Consider the following 8591-nt stretch of genomic DNA (forward strand, 5'->3'; position numbering starts at 1 on the left):
CAATATTAATGAAACTTGTGTTAGCGTTACTGACGGCTCTGCAAAATTATTCAACAGTTTAGAAAGTGTTCAAAATCTGACACCAGCCACAAACAGGTTCATTCATTTCACATACTGGAGAAGTGTGTTTCGTAGGCATGCCTATGACACTAAGGTGCAGATGTGAGCACTACGCCAACGTTGGTGCTGCCACCCATTGGCAGCTCTGTGAAACTGCAGCTGCTCTGGGCGGATGCTGAGAGTATGCTGCACTACAATCTAAGTTTAGCGTCACCACTTATTAACAATTATATTTCACAGTAGTTGATTGACAGATTAGCGCTTGGTAAGTGTTGTGCCCTTTGTCACGGCACAGCAAAACAAAGCCCGAGTCGAGACATGTTTGAAGCGATATGATAACGACAGATGCAGCTTCTTAGTGTCCTTGGAATGTACTTGCTTCGGCGGTACGTATACTAAAATTCAAAGGATACAGAGAAGATTAGCATGGCCCCTATACCAGGCGCAAAATCGTGAACCGTTACACATTGTTTTCGCAACGTCACTCTCTGACGTAAAGATGTCTGAGGATATAAGTAGGTGATGAGAGACAAGTTTCACTTCATATTTGCACTCATTTGTGACTACCTACGCCCTACATTTACGCAGGTCTCGTCTACTTACCTTTATTCACAATATATGATGACAATACTGCCAGTCAACCTTTCACTCACCACAGTGTGCATTACAAACTTGTACTCTAATGGCAAGACAGGAAGCGCTACAAAACCGCAATTACACTGTGCACACAGACACAGCTACTCGTCACTGGCTGCACTCAGCTGTGTGGCGGCAGTCGTCTCGGGTGGTGGAGAGGCGTACAGAGTGGGTTTGTGGTGAAGAGGCGTACAAAACAGGTTTCGGTAGTGTTGATAGAGCAACATATTGAAAAGGTTCTCCTGTCATTTGTCTTCATGTAGGGGGCTGCGGTCTAGGGGCTGGTGTCAGTTGACAGGTAACCATGGTACTGAGTTTTAGAATTATTCGACAGAGAAATGAACATACGACTGAGGAATACTGGGTGAGCCAATAGATCTGTTATAGGGCGTGGGAAAAGGCCCAATTCGAATCAGAGTTTCGTCTTGAGTACTGTTGGAGTGGAAGTGTACCTGATGGCTATTTTTATGGGGTGTGGTGTTTCTTCATGTGGATATAGGGGTGTGGTTTGTTGGGGAAGGGGGGTGGTTGTGGTGTTGCGTGAGGTAGTGTGTGTATTTTTGTTTGTTTGTTTGTGGTTTTATGGGTCTGTATGCACTGCTTTCCGGGCGGGAAGGCGTGCCGGTCACTTGCACGAATCCTCCCGGCAGATTAGTATCGAGGTCTGGTGTGCCGGCCAGTCTGTGGATGGTTTTTAAGGCGGTTTTCCATCTGCCTCGGCGAATGTGGGCTGGTTCCTCTTATTCCGATTCAGTTACACTGTGTCGGCGATCGCTGCGCAAACACTGTCTCCAAACACGCGTACACCATCATTACTCTCCCACACAAACATTGGGGTTACACTCGTCTGGTGTGAGACGTTCCTGGGGGGGGGGGGGGGGTGTCCACTGGGGGACAAACCGCACAATGACCCTGGGTTCGGTGTGGGGCGGCGGTGGGGTGAGTGGACTGCTGTAGCCTGTTGTGGGGTTGTGTACCAGTGAGGGCTCGGCGGGGACGGAGCCTCTCCGTCGTTTCTAGGTCCCCAGTTCCATACAACACAATGCGTCTGTATACATGTGTATTTGTGGGAGTGTGAGAGTGCGAGTGAGGGGGAGGGGGGGGACAGGAGGGAGAGAGAGAGTGGGAGAGTGTGAGAGTGAGAGAGAGTGTGTGAGAGTGCGAGTGAGGGGGAGGGGGGGACAGGAGGGAGAGAGAGAGTGGGAGAGTGGGAGAGAGAGAGAGAGTGTGTGAGAGTGCGAGTGAGGGGGAGGGGGGGGACAGGAGGGAGAGAGAGAGTGGGAGAGAGAGTGGGAGAGTGGGAGAGAGAGTGGGAGAGTGGGAGAAAGAGTGGGAGAGTGGGAGAGAGAGTGGGAGAGTGGGAGAGAGAGTGGGAGAGTGGGAGAGAGAGTGGGAGAGTGGGAGAGAGTGGGAGAGAGAGTGGGAGAGTGGGAGAGAGAGTGGGAGAGTGGGAGAGAGTGGGAGGGAGAGGGGGGAGAGGGGGGAGAGGGGGGAGAGGGGGGAGAGGGGGGAGAGGGGGAGAGGGGGGGAGGGGGAGAGGGGGGAGAGGGGGAGAGGGGGAGAGGGAGAGGGAGAGGGAGAGGGAGATATGGGGAATCAGTCTAGGTGTAGGCACGAGTTCATTCTTTTATTCTAAGTGTAATAACTTTTGGGTTTTTTATGTATATTTTATTGATTTTAAGTGTGGGATATTTGTTTACTGTTCCTTTCAGTATTTTAAGTTTGTTGGTGTTTGGGATACCACCTGTTGTTATTTTGGGGGAAGGGTTATTGGGATCCTGGTACCGAACTGAGTTAATCACGTCAACTGGATATGGTAATATCGGCTCCTGTAGATGAGAGGGAGGGGGGGGGGGAGGGCTTTATTGATATCCTGGTCCAAGGATCAAAGGTGCTGTTCTATTTTTAATAAACATTGATCCACTTTCCTCCTCCCATGATCTAATTAAGAAACATAAATCACAGCAAGAGATAGATCTAATTAATTTACTTTGATCCACTTACGCAATGTTCTTGTGCAGATCGATTAGTTTTTATGGCGTTGTGAGGTTTTAGTTTTTGGCAGTTTTGAGTGGTCTTTCCAGATGTTGCGTACTAATAGGTGTTTCCCGCATTTGTTTTACTAGTTTTATTAGGTTTTGTGAATGTTGGGGACCGGGTTTTATTTGTAATTTCGCATGTGTTGTGGTAAATAATGGGTCGCCATCTTGGATACGCTCGAAATGGGTCTTTCCAGCAAGATGATGACGTCAATGGTCACAGCACATGGATGCTATCCCTGTCTGTAGTAATATCACTTAAGCATACCTGCCTGTGTCTTCAGGCACTACCCTTCACCTAAAACCGGCTGTTACACTAAATCCGTTGTGCAGGAGCATATTAAAGTGTCCCAGATTGGGTCACTTCCACAGTAAGTATGTTGATTATACTCAAACTGATTGTGGCAATAAACTGATTTTTATGTTGACAAATATAAGTTTTGCGATCGGTTAGCAGTTCAAAATAAATACAAAAAAACTGCTTATTGAAAATGAAGGAATGACTTCTTTGACAATTTAAAGTTCATGGAAAAAAAACACAAGTAAACCTGTGTGTGAGACTATCTTCTGGAAAGTTCACAGCACGTGGTCTAGTGGTTAGCATTGCTGCCTCTGGATCACAATGTCCCTGGCTCGATTCCCGGGCGGGTCAGGGATTTTCTCCGCTCGGGGACTGGGTGTTTCTGTAGCCCTTATCATTTCATCATCATTCTGGAAGTGCCGAGACTGGAATTGAAAAGATCTGGAACTTGTACTGGCGCTGATGACCACTATGTTAAGCGCCCCACAAACCAACGTCATCATCATCGTCTTCTGGAAAGTTCTCTGCAGACGAGACAGACTGTCTCCTTAGACATCAGTGGTAGGCATCTCACGAGTGGTTCCAGGAGTTCCAACCGGAGCTGCAGGTTATGATGCGCAGTCGTCGCTGGTGGCAAGAGCTGCGTCGAGTCCAGTTGGTGGCGTGGTGCTGGCGACCTCGTTACTCTGCTGGCGAGGACAGCTGTACCCATGTGGCGGGTAGCTACCAGATAGCTACTGGTCTAGCAATGTGGGCTCGAATTGGCGGAGGAAAGGCGTGGCGGATGCAGCAAAAGGTCCGTAGATGGGGCGGCCTCTACTGTTCTTACACGCGACCTCTGAAGTAGCTTGCTTCTTGCAGATCGGGCGAAATTCGGCTGACTTTGGCTGGTGCACCTACGGAGCTGGAGCGATGACCCGCATAGCGGTGGCATTTTGCGGGTTGGCGGTGTTGCAGGAGACCGTAGAAACACGCCATATATCATGTTTAAATTTCACTGGTTACTCTCCACGAGTGTCATTCACATAGTAGTTCCCACAGGTACTGGCAATCTACCATAGTATTCGGTTGCCAAAATCAGTGTATCACAACGCTCACCCAATGAATGCCACAATATTCTCTGGAAAGTAGTCCAGTAAGCTACTATTAACGTAGCAGTTCTTAGTCCTCAGACAGTAATCCTTTGGCAGCAGTCTGCATTTCATCAGTGTCATCCAAGTCGAGTCTAGTCACAACTGCAGCTGATGTACCTCTCATACCGCGTCGAAGATAAAGATCTGACAGAACTCCACTTCCAATATCCGTGTGTTACAAATGCATAAGCTCTGTGACAAAAGCAGATACGGAGCCATTCAAGTCACAAAACGCAACCCAGCTTCAAGGTTTCAGGAGAGGAAACAAACACCATGAACTACCATTTCCGGCACATGCCACACGTAGCCTCTCAGCTATGAACCGGTTTCAAATACTAAACCTACCATTCTCCAGTTTTCACATAATGTGGCAGTACTCAAAACAAGTGCTAATAGCATACGAACATAGGGAACAAATACGACACAGAACTGTAAGTCCACAGTATTGGTGAGAAGTTGAGAAAATGGTCTCGAAACACATGTGCTACAAAACGCCACTGTTTCCTGCGCATGTACCCCGCACACAACGGGTTGTCCTACTGTGGATCAGGTGGTCGAGCAGCTGCTGGGGTATAGCCGTCCATTCTTGCACCAGTGCCTGTCGGAGCTCCGTGCCGTGATGATGAGAGGTACTGTGTGTCTTAGTTATACTCTGCCAGCAATAGGGACCATCACTGAATTCGGCGAGCCGTCCTGGGGGGTATGTCGGCCGACGTTCGGAACAGTGGTACCAGAGGCTTGTGGTCCGTCTGCAACACAAAATGTCGTCCATACAGGTATTCGTGGAACTTTTTCACTCCGAATGCTATAGCCAAACTTCTTTCTCTGTTTGGCTGTAATTGCGTTGAACTGTTCTGAGAGACTTTGATCAGTGGTCTGGAAAGACCCATAGCGTTTGTCTCACATGGGAAAGAACTACTCCGACCCCATAATCGGAGGCGTCTGCTGCTCGTACCAGGTAGTCTGTCGGATCGTATGGACAAAGACATATAGTTTTCAATAGTGCCTTCTTCAAAGCCTGGAAAGCATTGTCACACATGGATGACCAGTGTCATTTGACCCGTTTGCGGAGAAGGTGGTGTAGTGGTTCCGCTATTGCAGCGGTGTGGAGAATATACCGCCTGTAATAATTAATTTTCCCCAAAACTGATTTAAGCTGTGTGGTATCCGTGGGTGGCGCCAGTTTCTGGAGATCCTCTATGTACGCCGGATTGGGTTGTATGTCTGAAGCACTAACTATGTGACCTAAGTATTCCACTTGTGGCACCCCAAAAACGATCTTCTCCACGTTATATTTGAGATTTGCCTCTTAAAATACCGCAAATACTTCCGAAAGGGTCCGTATGAGCTCCGTTGTGTTCCGGCCTGTGACAATGATGTCGTCCAAATAATTTGCCGTGCCCGGGATGTGGTGGATCAGTTGTTCGATGAACCGCTGGAAAATCGCCGGAGCACTAGAGATTCCGAATGGGAGGCGATTATTTCGAAACAACCCAAAGGGCGTGTTGATTACTAGTTTTTCTTGTGTCTCTTTGCCGATCGGCAGCTGCAGGTAAGTGTCTTAATTCTATTTTCGCCAAGATTTTTCCTCCAACGAGTCGAGTGACAATTTCTTCGCGCGTTGGAATAGGGTAGGATTCGGTGACTGTTTGTGCGTAGATGGTGCGTTTTAAGTCACCGCAGATTCTGATCGCCTCATTCGGTTTCTCTATTGTGACGCTTGGCGATGCCCATCTACTGCTTGCTATGGGAGATACGATTCCTTCATCCTGTAGTCTCTGTAGTCCCAGTTTTAGTTTTTCACGGAGTGCGTATGGTACTGGGCGCCTTTTGCAGAATTTCGGAACCGCCTGGGGTATAAGTGCAATGCTTGCTTGAAAATTTCGTACCCGGGCTGTTGGGAGTCGGCGCACTTTCAGGAGAAGTTTCCTTCTGTTTTTCGTCAGTTCTTCGTGTGGGACGACATTAATTGCCGGCTCCGCGTCGTGAATTTGCATTCAGAGGGCGTGAAAGATGTCCAGACCAAGAATGTTCGTGGCAGTTGAGCTGGGAACCACCAGAATGCGGCCTGTGACTGTCTGACGGCCGTAGCTGATCAGCGTTGTGAAAGCGCCATTGACCGGAATGGTATCGTTAGTGAAGCTCTTGAGCGTAGTCGTAAATAGGCTGACAGCAGGGGAGCCTAATTTTACGTACGTCGGTTCATTGATGATTGTTACTGCCGGCCCTGTGTCGGTTTGCAGCTTGATGTCCTGACCGTGGACTTTGACCGTTGTTGTTGTTGTTGTGGTCTTCAGTCCTGAGACTGGTTTGATGCAGCTCTCCATGCTACTCTATCCTGTGCAAGCTTCTTCATCTCCCAGTACCTACTGCAACATACATCCTTCTGAATCTGCTTAGTGTATGCATCTCTTGGTCTCCCCCTACGATTTTTACCCTCCACGCTGCCCTCCAATACTAAATTGGTGATCCCTTGATGCCTCAGAACATGTCCTACCAACCGATCCCTTCTTCTGGTCAAGTTGTGCCACAAACTCCTCTTCTCCCCAATCCGATTCAGTACCTCCTCATTAGTTATGTGATCTACCCATCTAATCTTCAGCATTCTTCTGTAGCACCACATTTCGAAAGCTTCTATTCTCTTCTTGTCCAAACTATTTATCGTCCATGTTTCACTTCCATACATGGCTACACTCCATACAAATACTTTCAGAAAAGACTTCCTGACACTTAAATCTATACTCGATGTTAACAAATTTCTCTTCTTCAGAAACGCTTTCCTTGCCATTGCCAGTCTACATTTTATATCCTCTCTACTTCGACCATCATCGGTTATTTTGCTCCCCAAATAGCAAAACTCCTTTACTACTTTAAGTGTCTCATTTCCTAATCTAATACCCTCAACATCACCCGACTTACTTCGACTACATTCCATTATCCTCGTTTTGCTTTTGTTGATGTTCATCTTATATCCTCCCTTCAAGACACCATCCATTCCGTTCAACTGCTCTTCCAAGTCCTTTGCTGTCTCTGACAGAATTACAATGTCATCGGCGAACCTCAAAGTTTTTATTTCTTCTCCATGGATTTTAATACCTACTCCGAATTTTTCTTTTGTTTCCTTCACTGCTTGTTCAATATACAGATTGAATAACATCGGGGAGAGGCTACAACCCTGTCTTACTCCCTTCCCAACCACTGCTTCCCTTTCGTGTCCCTCGACTCTTATAACTGCCATCTGGTTTCTGTACAAATTGTAAATAGCCTTTCGCTCCCTGTATTTTACCCCTGCCACCTTTAGAATTTGAAAGAGAGTATTCCAGTCAACATTGTCAAAAGCTTTCTCTAAGTCTACAAATGCTAGAAACGTAGGTTTGCCTTTCCTTAATCTTTCTTCTAAGATAAGTCGTAAGGTCAGTATTGCCTCACGTGTTCCAGTATTTCTACGGAATCCAAACTGATCTTCCCCGAGGTCGGCTTCTACCAGTTTTTCCATTCGTCTGTAAAGAATTCGTGTTAGTATTTTGCAGCTGTGGCTTATTAAACTGATTGTTCGGTAATTCTCACATCTGTCAACACCTGCTTTCTTTGGGATTGGAATTATTATATTCTTCTTGAAGTCTGAGGGTATTTCGCCTGTTTCATACATCTTGCTCACCAGATGGTAGAGTTTTGTCAGGACTGGCTCTCCCAAGGCCGTCAGTAGTTCCAATGGAATGTTGTCTACTCCGGGGGCCTTGTTTCGACTCAGGTCTTTCAGTGCTCTGTCAAACTCTTCACGCAGTATAGTATCTCCCATTTGATCTTCATCTACATCCTCTTCCATTTCCATAATATTGTCCTCAAGTACATCGCCCTTGTATAGACCCTCTATATACTCCTTCCACCTTTCTGCTTTCCCTTCTTTGCTTAGAACTGGGTTTCCATCTGAGCTCTTGATGTTCATAGAAGTGGTTCTCTTATCTCCAAAGGTCTCTTTAATTTTCCTGTAGGCAGTATCTATCTTACCCCTAGTGAGATAAGCCTCTACATCCTTACATTTGTCCTCTAGCCATCCCTGCTTAGCCATTTTGCACTTCCTGTCAATCTCATTTTTGAGACGTTTGTATTCCTTTTTGCCTGCTTCATTTACTGCATTTTTATATTTTCTCCTTTCATCAATTAAACTCAATATTTCTTCTGTTACCCAAGGATTTCTACTAGCCCTCGTCTTTTTACCTACTTTATCCTCTGCTGCCTTCACTACTTCATCCCTCAAAGCTACCCATTCTTCTTCTACTGTATTTCTTTCCCCCATTCCTGTCAATTGTTCCCTTATGCTCTCCCTGAAACTCTGTACAACCTCTGGTTCTTTCAGTTTATCCAGGTCCCATCTCCTTAAATTCCCACCTTTTTGCAGTTTCTTCAGTTTTAATCTACAGG

General features: G+C 46.7%; 1 pseudogene; it reads left to right on the forward strand.

The window, feature by feature from the left end:
* The first annotated feature begins 431 nt into the window (after positions 1-431).
* Positions 432-532, forward strand: LOC126205478 (U6 spliceosomal RNA; annotated as a pseudogene).
* The last annotated feature ends 8059 nt before the right edge of the window (positions 533-8591 follow it).

The sequence above is a fragment of the Schistocerca nitens genome, chromosome 1, assembly GCF_023898315.1.
Source record: "Schistocerca nitens isolate TAMUIC-IGC-003100 chromosome 1, iqSchNite1.1, whole genome shotgun sequence".
Classification (NCBI taxonomy): Eukaryota; Metazoa; Arthropoda; class Insecta; order Orthoptera; family Acrididae; genus Schistocerca; species Schistocerca nitens.